Below are 13,244 nucleotides of genomic sequence, written 5' to 3'. Positions count from 1 at the left end.
ATAATTAGTGATATTGAACACTTTTTCCCTTGCTTATTGGCCATTAATATTCCTTTTCTCTGTGAAATATCTGTCAAAGTCTTTTGCCCATTTTCTAATTGGGTCATTTGTTTTTCTGTTGTTGAGTTGTAGGAATTTATTATGCACCCTGGACATAAGTACTTTGTTAGATATATAGTTTGCATATGTTTTCTCTCTGTCTGTGGCTTGCCTATTCCGTGGATTTCCTAATAGTGTCTTCTCACATACACACATTTCACTTTATTTTTTATTTATTAATAGTAGCTTCTTCTTATTACAAAATTAAAACATATTCGTTTTAAAAAGTGAGAAAAGCTTGCACCCTCCCGGGCCGAGGTGCTCCTAGTGCAGCCATGGCTCGGCTCTTCTCCCTGGTCGCCTGCGACATGGTCGGATTCTACCTGGACCACACCCTGTGTCGCTACAACCTGCCCGAGAGCGCCCCACTCATTTATAATAACTTTGCCCAGTTCTTAGTTAAGGAGAAGGGGTATGATAAGGAATTGCTCAATGTGACCCCAGAGGATTGGAATTTCTGTTGCAAGGGTTTGGCATTGGATCTAGAAGATAGGAACTTCCTTAAACTTGCTGATAATGGCACTGTTCTCAGGGCAAGCCATGGCACCAAGATGATGATTCCAGAGGTGCTGGCAGAGACAGATGGCAAGAAAGAGTGGAAGCACTTCTTGTCGGACACTGGAATGGCTTGCCGCCCACGAAAGTATTATTTTTACAACTACTTTGACCTGCCAGGAGCTCTTCTATGTGCCAGGGTGGTGGACTATTTAACAACAAACAATGGTCAAAAAACATTTGATTTTTGGAAGGATATAGTTGCTGCTATACAACACAATTATAAAATGTCAGCTTTTAAGGAAAACTGTGGAATATATTTTCCAAAAGTAAAAATAGATCCAGGCAGATATTTACACAGTTGTCCTGAATCTGTGAAAAAATGGCTTCGACAGCTAAAGAATGCTGGGAAAAATCCTCTGTTAATTACCAGTTATCACAGTGATTACTGTAGACTTCTCTGAGAATATATCCTTGGGAATGATTTTGCAGACTTTTTTGACATTGTGATTACAAATGCATTGAAGCCTGGTTTCTTCTCCCACTTACCAAGTCAGAGACCTTTCCGGATGCTTGAGAATGATGAGGAGCAGGAGGCGCTGCCATCTCTGGATAAACCTGGCTGGTGCTCCCAAGGGAACGCTGTCCACCTCTATAAGCTTCTGAAGAAAATCACTGGCAAACTTGAACCCAAGGTTGTTTGTTTCGGTGACAGCATGCATTCAGATATTTTTCCGGCTCGTCACTATAGTAATTGGGAGACAGTCCTTATCCTGGAAGAACTCAGAGGGATGAAGGCGCAAGGAGTCAGAGGCCTGAGAAGTCAGAGCCTCTAAAGAAAAAGGAAAATATGAGGGACCAAAGCCAAAGCCTTTAAATACTTCATCTAAAAAATGGGAATCTTTTTATTTTATTAGTTCAGTTTTGGGACTGGAAAATACAGAAGACTCCTTGGTTTATACATGGTCTTGTAAGAGAATCAGTACTTACAGCACTATTGCAATTCTAAGTATTGAAGTAATCGCAGAATTACCTCTGGACTATAAATTTACAAGATTCTCTTCAAGCAATTCAAAAACAGCTGGCTGCTATCCAAACCCTCCGTTGGTCTTATCAAATGATGGGACACTGATAACTAAATAAGTTGTCTTTACTGAAAAACTAAACGAAGACCCATATATGCAGTAAAAAAAATTAATTTTCAAAAAATACTGTAAAAAGCTTTAAGGAATAAGTTTTTAATGAAAATTGACCAACAAGTTGAAAAAAAAAAGTGAGAAAATACACATAAACGAAAAGACTAAACTAAAAAACAGGCATGATAGAACCCAGAAATATTATAACCAGGATATTAATACCTTTCAGATACTTTGATGTATATATTCATACATTTTTCTTTGCTATAAAGAATATTAGTTGAAAAATTGGTGAAATTTTAACAAAGCCTATAGATTAAATAATAGTATTATATTAATGTTAATAATAAGACTTTGACAATTCAACTACAGTTATACAAGAGAATGTTGCTTAGAAGTAAAGAGACATCACGGATGCCACTTACATTCAAAATATTAAAAATAATATAATAATTTCTATCAATTAAGAGAATGAAAAAGCAAATGCAGTAAAAATGTTAACATTTGGAGAATCTGAATGAAGGGTATACAGGAACTCATTGTACTACTATATTGCAATTTTTGTCTAAGTCAGCTATTATTTCATTATGAAAGTTCAAAAACTTAACGACTAAATTAATTTTAAAAGTTAAATTTTTTTAATGGTTATTGCTTTCTGTATCCTATCTGAGGAATCTTTGTCTACCCTCACATCCTGAAGGTATTGTCCTGTGCTTTCTTCTGAAAGCTTTACAGTTTAGTGCCTATGTTTAGGACTCTGATCCATCTCAAATTAAATTTTGTATATGGTGAAGAGTGGGAGTTGAAGTTAAATTTTTCTTCACAGGTTATTTTTCCAGTTATTTCACTACATTTATTGAAAAGACCTTTTTTTCCCTATTGTTTTGCCTTGCTGCTTCTATTGAAAATCAGCTGACTGTATAAGTATGGGTCAATTTACAGACTCTTATTCTAGTTCATCTATTTAGTTGATTATCCTTAGACCAATGCCACACCATTTTGATTACTTTAAGATTTGCAAACTTGAAAGTGAGGAGTGTAAGTTCTGCAAGTTCGTTCTTCTTGTTCAAGACTGGACTAATGTATGTCACTTACATTTTCACACACATTTTATAGCTAGCTTGTGAATTTCTACAGAAAAGCCTGCTAGGAGCTTGGGATTGCATAAAGTCTAAAGATCAATTTGGGGAAGAATTTACTTTTTTACAATATTGAGTCTTCTAATCCAAGAACGTGGCGTATCTCTTTTTTTTTTTTTTTTTTTTTTTTTTTTTTTTTTTTTTGAGACAGGGTCACTCTGCCACCTAGGCTGAAGTGCAATTGCACAATCATAACTCACTGCAGCCTTGAATTCCTGGGTTCAAGAGATCCTCCTGCCTCAGCCTCCCAAGTTGCTGGGACTACAGGCGTGCACCACCATGCCTGGCTAATTTTTTAAAATGTTTTATAGAAACAGGGTCTCACTGTGTTACCTAGGCTGGTCTTGAACTCCTGGCCTCAAGTGATCCTCTCCACCTCAGCATCCCAAAGTGCTAGGATTACAGCACTGCACCTGGCTCTCCAATTTTTAAGTTTTCTTTAAATACTCTTATCATTTTTTCCATAATTTTCAATGTACAGGTATTAGATGTCTTTTGGTAGATTTATTCTTAAGTATTTTATGTCTTAAAACACTATTATAAACTGATTTTTGAAATTTTTATTTTTCTATTTTGCTAGTAGCATCTAAAAATAAATTGATTTCTGTATTGATCTTGCATCTTGAGATGTTGATAAACTCATTTATTAGTTCTAATAGTTGTTTTGTAAATTCTCTGTAAAAATAATGTCACATGTAAATGACAGCTGTATTTCTTCTTATCAAACTGGCATGCCTTTTATTTCCTTTTCTTGATTTATTGCAATGACTAGAATCACCAGTACAATGTTGAATAGAAATGATGAGAGTAGATATCCTTGCTTTTTTCCTATCTTAAGGTGAAGAAAAATTTAATGATGAAATTCACGATTTCATTACTAAGTATGATGCTAGATATAAATTTTGGGAGATGTCTTTCCTCAGATTAAGGAAGTTCCCTTCTATACCTACTTGAGAGTTTTAAAAAATCATAAATGAGTATTGGATTTTTCAAATGCTTTTTCTGTATCTATTGAAGTGGTCATGTTTTTTCTTCTTTATGCTATTAATATGGTTGGTTAAATTGATTTGTTTTTTCCATAATTCTGTTACGAAAAATTATTTTCGGCCGGGCGCGGTGGCTCAAACCTGTAATCCCAGCACTTTGGGAGGCCGAGACGGGCGGATCACGAGGTTGGGAGATCGAGACCATCCTGGCTAACACGGTGAAACCCAGTCTCTACTAAAAAATACAAAAAACTAGCTGGGCGAGGTGGCGGGCGCCTGTAGTCCCAGCTACTCGGGAGGCTGAGGCAGGAGAATGGCGTAAACCTGGGAGGCGGAGCTTGCAGTGAGCTGAGATCCGGCCGCTGCACTCCAGCCTGGGCGACAGAGAGAGACTCTGCCTCAAAAAAAAAAAAAAAGAAAAATTATTTTCAAATGTATGGCCAAAGTGAAAGGATTTTTTGGTGAACCATATACACACCAACTACATTATACCATTAATCTTTTACTGTACTTGCTTTATCATATATCTATTTCTCTATCCATTCCTTTACTCATCCATCTTACATTTTTAATTTATTTCAAAGTAAATACTTTGGTATGAATTGACTACAGTGTATTGACTTATTTTTGAATGTTACATTAACTTTGTACCTGAATTCCTTAGATAACCTCATTTGGTCAGGGTGCATTTTTTTAATGTATTGTTAGTTTTTGTTTCCAACTAATTCTTAAAGGAGTTATATGTCTGCGTTTGTGAGTGATATTGGCCTATAATTTTCTTTTCTTGGTCTTGGTATCATGATTATGGTGGCCATATAAAATGAGTTGAGAAGTGTCTCCTTCTCTATTTTCTGAAAGAAGTTGTGTATGATTGATAATACATCTTCTCTACAAGTTTGATAGAATTAACCAGTGAAGATATCTGGGCTTGGAACTATCTTTGTGGGAAAATTTTCTATAACAAATTCAATTTTAAAATAGACATAGGGATATTTAGACTTACTATGTTATCTTGTGTCAATTTTAATACTATTTTTTCAAATTATTTGGCTCTTTCATCTAAACTGTTGAATTTATTGACATAAAGTTTATCATAACATTCTCCTATTTCCTGTGAGATATCCATAGGATCTATAGTGATAATCCTTCTATCATTTTTGGTACTGGCTATTTGTGTTTTAACTCCTCTTTTCCTGATCAGTTTTGTTAGGTGTTTATGGATTGTATTAATCAAGTTGAAGACTCATCTCTTGGCTTTGCTAATTCTCTCTATTGCTTGTCTGTTTCCCACTACATTGACTATTGCTCTGTATTATTTCCCTACTTCTCCTTTCATTAGGGTTAATGTGCTCTTTTTTTTCTAGTTTCTTAAGATGAACTGAGATCATGGTTTTATTACTTCCTTTCTAACATAAACATTTCAAGCTATAAATTTTCCTCTAAGCTTTGCTTTAAGTACACCCCACCAATTTTAATATGTTATCAGTTTGGAATATATTCTAATTTTCATTGTGATTTCTTCTTTGATCCATGGGTTACTCAGAGGATATTGTTTAATCTTAAGGCCTTTCTAGATATCTTGTTGTTTTTAATTCTGAATTTACTGCCATTGTTGCCATAGAACATATTCTGAGATGTTACTTTTGGAATCGATTGTTGTTTTATGGCCTAGTGTTTGGTTTATCTTGATGAATATTCTGTATGCATTTGAAAAAATGTATAATCTCATTTGTTGGGTGTACTATTTCATAAGTAGTAGTTATGTCAATGTGGTTGATAATGTCATTCATATTTCCTATATCTTTTCTGATCTTTTTCTATCTCCTCTATTATTTACTGAATGGTGTATGTTAAAATCTCTAACTATGGTCTTGCCCATTTCTTTTGGCCTGACAGTTTTTGCTTCATATATTTTGAAGCTATGTGGTTATATCTGTTCACAACTACATTTCTTTCTGATATATTGACCTCTTTTTTATAGTGAAATATTCTTCTTTCTCTCTAATACTCATTGTCTTATAGTCTATTTTGTCTGGTAATATTGTCACTGGCATTTCTAGGCTTACTGTTTGCAAGGTTTATTTTTTTCCACTAGTTTACTTTGAAACTATTTATATCTTTGCATTTGAGCATATCCTGGCTAGGCACAGTGGCTCATACCTTTAGTCCCAGCACTTTGGGAGAACAAGGTGGGAGGTTTGCTTGAGGCTGGGAGTTCAAGGCCAGGTTGGGCAACATAGCAAGACCCTGTCTCTACAAAAAATTTAAAAATTCACGGGGTGTGGTGGCACACACCTGTAGTCCCAGCTACTCAGGAGACTGAGGAGGGAGAATCACTTGAGCCCAGGAGTTAGAGGCTGTAGGGGGCTATGATTGTGTGATTGCACCCCAGCCTGGGCAACAGAGTGAGACCTTGTCTTTTAAATAAATGAAGTACATCTTTTGTAGATAATAAATAGTTGGGTCTTACTTTTTTACCCAATCTGACAATCTCTGGCTTTTAATTGGGGTGTTCGCTTCATTTAGATATGATGTAATTATTATTATTTCATTTAATTATACCTTCTTTCTTTTTTCTAATTGTGTCGTCTGGTTTCAGTTCTCCTCATGGTCCTTTCGTGCCTTCTTTTGATTAAAGAACTATTTTTATATTCCATTTTATTTCTTCTATTAGCTTTTTATCTATAACTCTTTGTTTTTTAGTGGTTCTGGGGAGTACAATGTGAATCTAACTTATCACAAGCTAATGGGTGTGTAGTGGAATCTTATGGTTTTAATTTGCATTTCCCTAATGGCTAATAATGTTGAATGTCTTTTCATGTGCTCATTTGCTATTGCGTGTTTTCTTTGGTGAAGTGTCTGCTCAAGTGTTTTGACCATTTTTTAAATTGGGTTTTTGTTTTCTTGCTGTTGAGTTCTCAGAGTTCTTTACATTATAGATAAAGTATTTGTCAGATATGTGCTTTGCAATTATTTTCTCTCAAATTGTACCTTGTCCTTTTGTTCTCTTAGCAGTGCCTTTCTAAGGGTAAAAGTATAAATTTTGATAAAGTTTAATTTCTTGATTTTTTTGTGGATCATGCTTTTGATATCACATCTAAGAACTCCTTGCATAACTGTGGTCAAAAATATTTTCTCCTATGTCTTTCTTTCTTTCCTTCTTTCCTTCCTTCCTTCCTTCCTTCCTTCTTTCCTCTCTTTCTTTTTTTAGACAGAGTTTCACTCTTGTTGCCCAGGCTGGGGTTCAAGCAATTCTCCTGCCTCAGCCTCCCAAGTAGCTGGGATTACAGGCATGTGCCACCACGTCCAGTTAATTTTTGTATTTTTAGTCGAGACAGGGTTTCACCATGTTGGCCAGGCTGGTCTCAGGTGATCCACCTGAGTGGAACTGAACTCCTGACCTCAGGTGATCCGCCCACCTCAGCCTCCCAGAGTGCTGGTTACAGGCATAAGCCACCACACCTGGCCTCTCCTGTTTTTCTATAAATGTTTAATACTCTTACATTTGGCCTTGAGATGTATAATCTATTTTGAGTTAATTTTTGCATAATGAGGGGAGTTTAAGTCAAGGGTTTTTTTTTTCTGTTTTTTGTTTGTTTGTTTGTTTGTTTTTGTCATAAGAATTGTTCCAACACTATTTGTTGGAAATGCTATAATTTCTCAATTGAATTTTCTTTGTCCTTTATCAAAAAATCAATCGGCCAAATTTCTCTGGGTCTATTTCTGGACTTTATTTTTTGTTCCTTTGATTTATATGTCTAATTTTTCACCAATACTACCCTGTCTTGATCACTATAGCTTTATGGTAAGTCTTAAAATCAAGCAATGCTTGGGAGGCTGAGGCAGGAGAATTGCTGGAACCCGGGAGGCGGAGGTTGCAGTGAGCTGAGATCGCATCACTGCATTTCAGCCCAGATGACAGTGCAAGACTCCAACTCAAAAGAAAAAAAAAAAAGCAATGTGAGATCTTCCACTTAATTATTCTTTCTCAAAATTATTTTGAATATTACAGTTTCTTTGATTTTTCACATAACTTTTAGAATCAGCTTCCCTATATCTACAAAATTTCATGTGGGATTTTGATTGAAATTGTATAAAATCTATTAATCAGGTTGGGGAGAACTGATATTGTATCTCTCTTTCTCTTTCTCTTTCTCTCTCTCTCCCACACCCCCCACCCCCCCCCCCCCACATATAGAGAGAGACCAGCTAGTTGATCAAATTTCTCTGGGACAGAGAGAGAGAGAGAGAGAGAGAGAGAGAATCAGTTTTTTCCAACCCAATTTATAGATTTTACATAATTTCCATATATGTATGTGTATATATATATATAGAGAGAGAGAGGGAGAAAGAAACTAATACACACACACACACACACACAAACACACACACACACACACACACACAAACACACGACTCATTATTTAATCATGAGTCTTCCAACACATGAGCACAGCATTTCTCTCCATTTATTTGGATCTCTTTTATTTCTTTTATCAGATTTTATACTTTTCAGTATATAGATCCCATGCATATTTTGTTAGATTTATACTAAAATATTTCACTTTTGAGGCAGCTATTGTAAATGTTATTGTCTAAAATTTTCAGTTTCTATTTGTTAACTATTAGTGTATAGAAATGCAATTGATTTCTGTGGGTTGACCTATACTGCAACCTTGCTAAAATCACTTATTAATTCTAGGTGCTTTTTGAGTAGATTACTTGGAATTTTCTATGTAGACAATCATCTATCACCTGTGAATAAGGATATTTTATTTATCCATTTTCCATCTGCATAACTTTTATTTCTTTTTCTTGTTTTATTGTTTTGGCTGGGACTTCTACTGCAATGTCGAATAGGAGTGATGAGAGTTAACATCCCCTCCTTAGTTTTTTGTTTGTTTGTTTTTTGTTTTTAGGGCTGGATATTCGTATTTTCTTTTTTCTTTCTAATTTAATTTAATTTTTTATTATTTATTTTATTTTATTTTATATTCTGGGATACATGTGCAAGATGTGCAGGTTTGTTACATAGGTAAACATGTGCCATGGTGGTTTGCTGCACCTATCAACCCATCCCTTAGGTATTAAGCCCCACATGCATTAGTTATTTATTCTGATGCTCTCCCCCGAGACAGGTCCCAGTGTGTGTTGTTCCCCTCACTGTGTCATGTGTTCTCATTGTTCAGCTCCCACTTATGAGCTGGATGTGAGACATGGAGTCAAAGGAGATTATTTCAGAGCTTTAAGATTTAATTACTACCTCGTTGGATTTCAGACTTGCATGGGGCCTGTAGCCCCTTTGTTTGGGCCAATTTCTCCCATTTGAAATGGGTGTATTTATCCAATGCCTATACCTCCATTGTATCTAGGAAGTATCTAACTTGCTTTTGATTGTACGGGACCACAGGCAGAAGGGACTTACTTTGTCTCAGATGAGACTATGGACTGGGACTTTTGGGTTAAAGCTGAAATAAAACTTTGAGGAACTGTAGGCTGGGCACAGCGGCTCACACCTGTAATCCCAGCACTTTGGGAGGCCGAGGTGGGCGGATCACGAGGTCAGGAGATCAAGACCATCCTGGCTAACACGGTGAAACCCCATCTGTACTAAAAATACAAAAAATTAGCTGGGCGTGGTGGCGGGAGCCTATAGTCCCAGCTACTTGGGAGGCTGAGGCAGGAGAATGGCATGAACCCAGGAGGCGGAGCTTGCAGTGAGCTGGGATTGCACCACTGCACCCCAGCCTGGGCCACAGAGCAAGATCCTGTCTCGAAACAAAAGCAAACAAACAAACAAACAAACAAAAACTTTGGGGAACTGTTAGGAGAAGGCATAACTGTGTTTTGAAATGTGAGAAAGATGAGATTTGGAAGGGGCCAGGGGCAGAATGATATGGTCTGGATCCATGTCCCCCACCCAAATCTCATCTTGGATTGTAATCCAAATTGTAATCCACATGTGTAAGGGGAGGGATCTCGTGGGAGGTGACTAGATCATGGGAGTGGTCCCCCCATGCTCTTCTCATGATAGTAAGTTAGTTCTCACGAGATCTGTTGGTTTTACAAGGGACGTTTCCCCCTTTGCTCAGCACTTCTCTCTCCTGCCACCTTGTGAAGAAGGATGTGTTTGCTTCCCCTTCCACCATGATTGTTAAGTTTCCTGCAGCCTCTCCAGGCATGCAGAACTGTAAGTCAATTAAACCCATTTTCTTTATAAATTACCTAGTCTTAGGTATTTCTTCATAGCAGCATGAGAATGGACTAATACAGCATCTAAATTGGAAAGGAAGAAGTAAAATTATCTCTGCTCACAGATTACATGATCGCATATATAGAAAACCCTAAAGACTCCACATCACACTTCCTATGTCAAAATATATTACAAAGCTACAGTAGTTGAAATAGTATGGTACTGACATAAAGATAGGACTACAGAACAGAATAGAGAGTCAGAAATAAACCCATGCATATACTGTCAACTGATCTTTTACAAAGTTGGCAGGAATAGACAATGGGTTAAGGATAATGTCTTCAACAAATGGTGTTGGGAAAGCTGGAGCGCCCCATGCAAAAGAACATAATTAGACCCTTAGACCATACACAAAAATCAGGTCAAGATGGACTAAAGACTTAAATGTAAGACCTGAAATAGTATAACTCCTTGAGGAAAACAAGGAAAAAACTTCATGACATTGATCTTGGCAATGCTTTCTTGGATATGACCCCAAAAGCACAGGTAACAAATACAAAAATAGACAAGTGGGACTACATCAGAATATTTTCTAGACAGCAAATGAAACAACAGAGTTAAGAGTTAAAGAGGCAACTTTCAGAATGAGGAAAAATGTTTAAAATCATATATAACTTGATTTGAAATGCACGAAAGACTTGAATAAATATTTTCCCAAAGAAGACAAGTGGCCAACAGCTACATGGAAAGGTACTCACTGTCACTAATTTTCAGGGAAATGCAAATCAAAACCACATTGAGATATTACCCCACACCTGTTAGGAGGGTCATTATTAAAAAAATAAAATACAACAATTATTGGTGAAGATGTAGAAAAATTGTAACTTTTGTTGGAAAGTTCCAATTGTAGAAATGTAAAATGTAGAAATGTAAAATGGTGCTGCTACTATGGAAAACAGTATGCAGTTTCCTCAAAAATTAAAAACAGAAATGCCATATGGTCCAGCCATCACACTTCTGTATATTTATCCAAAAGAATTGAAATCAGGACATCCAAGAGGTATTTGCACTCCCATGTTCATTGCAGCATTTCTTTCTTCACAACAGCCATGATGCGGAAACAAACTAAATGTCTATCTATGAATGTATGGATAAAGCAAATGTAATATACAATGCAATATTAATCAGCATTAAAAAGGAGGGAAATTCTGACATTTGTAACAACATGGATGAACCTGGAGGACATTATGCTAAGTGAAATAAGCCTGTCACAAAAGACAAATTCTGCATCATCTTACTTACACATGGAATCAAAAATAGTCAAACTCACAGAAGCAGAGGGCAGAATGATGGCTATCAGGAGCAGGGTGAGAGGAAAATGGGGGGATGATGGCTAAAGGGTAGAAAGTTTCCACTATGCAAGATGAGTAAGTTCTAGAGCTCTGATGTAAAACATTGTATATTGCACTCAACAATACTGTACTACAGGGATCCCCAACCCCTGGGCCATGGACCAGTACTGGTCTGTGGCCTGTTAGGAGCCAGGCTGCACAGCAGGAGGTGAGAAGCAGACAAGTGAGTGAGGCTTCATCTGTATTTACAGCTGCTCCTCATCACTCTCATTACCGCCTGAGTTCTGCTCCTGTCAGATCAGCAGCAGTATTAGATTATCAAAGGAACACAAACCCTATTGTGAACTACACATGTGAGGGATCTAGGTTGCAAACTCCTTATGAGAATCTAATGCCTGATGATCTGTCACTGTCTGTCTTCCATCACCCCCAGATGGGACCATCTAATTGCAGGAAAACAAGCTCAGGGCTTCCACTGATTCTACATTATGGTGAGTTGTATAATTATTTAATTATGCATTACAATGTGATAATAATAGAAATAAAGTGCACAATAAATGTAATGCACTTGAATCATCCTGAAACCACCCACCACTCACCCACCAGTACGTGGAAAAATTGTCTGCCACAAAACTGGTCCCTGGTGCCAAAAAGGTTGGAGACCACTGCTGTACTGTATACTTGAAATTTTGTTAAGAGGGTAGATCTCATGCTATGTGTTCTTGCCACAAGTTTTAAAACCCACTGAATTGTATGCTTAAATAAATAAATTTTATGGTATGTCAATTATTTCTCAAGCTTTTAAAAAATCTTTAGAGTCAGAAAATAGATTAGTGATTGTCTGGGACTAGGATGGGAACAAAGATGAAGTTTAAAAAATCACAAGGGATTTTACTGGGGTGATGAAAATGTTCTAAAACTGGATTGTAGCAATGATTGCACAACTCAACTTACCAAAAATCATTTAATTGTACACTTAAAGTGGGTGAATTGTATGGGATGTAAATTCTACATCAATAAATTTGTTTTTTTAAAAAACAATGGGGAGTGTGAGGACACACTGAAATCCATGATGACAATCTGGATCTCCCCAGGCCATACTAGAACTTATGTCTGTCTCTCACCTCCTCTAACCTTATTCATGTAGGTAGCGTGCTAAAGAACTTGGTGCTTTTTGCCATGGAGCTGCAACATACCTGGCCCAAGACTTGGAGAAGCTAACGGAGCACATCTTGCTAGAGGTGAGGGACCGGTCAACCCATGTGCTTCCCCTTCACAACAGAGTCAGCTAGCAGATTAATGACAAATGTGCCTGAGCCATCACATCCTTGCCAGCATTTGTTATTTCCTGACTTTTGGAAAAAAAGTCATTTTAAGATGGCATCTCACTATAGTTTTGATTTGCATTTCTCTGATGATCAATGATATTGAGCACCTTTCCATATACCTGTTTGCCATTTGTATGTCTTCTTTTGAGAAATATCTATTCAAATCTTTTGTACATTTTAAAATCAGATTACTAGATTTTTTCCTATAGAGTTGCTTGAGCTCCTAATGTATTCTGGTTATTAATCCCTTGTCAGATGGATAGTTTGCAAATATTTTCTCCCATTCCGTGGGTTTGTTTCCTTTGCTGCGCAGAAGCTTTTTAATTTGATGTGATCCCATTTGTCCATTTTTGCTTTGGCTGCCTGTGCTTGTGAGATATTGCTCAAGAAATCTTTGCCCAGACCAATGTCTTGAAGCGTTTCCCCCAATGTTTTCTCTAGAGTTAATGTTTTATATGGTTATGATATTTAATTTCATTTTCCAATTTGAATGGGCCAAGGGATGTGCAGATATCT

General features: G+C 36.8%; 1 pseudogene; it reads left to right on the top strand.

The window, feature by feature from the left end:
- The first annotated feature begins 374 nt into the window (after window positions 1-374).
- On the top strand, window positions 375-1,737 carry LOC105481419 (5'-nucleotidase domain-containing protein 1 pseudogene; annotated as a pseudogene).
- Window positions 1,738-13,244: the final 11,507 nt, after the last annotated feature.

Source organism: Macaca nemestrina, chromosome X, assembly GCF_043159975.1.
Source record: "Macaca nemestrina isolate mMacNem1 chromosome X, mMacNem.hap1, whole genome shotgun sequence".
Taxonomy (NCBI): Eukaryota; Metazoa; Chordata; class Mammalia; order Primates; family Cercopithecidae; genus Macaca; species Macaca nemestrina.
Note: the sequence above shows the minus strand (reverse complement) of the source record. Positions and strands in the feature narration are given on the sequence as shown.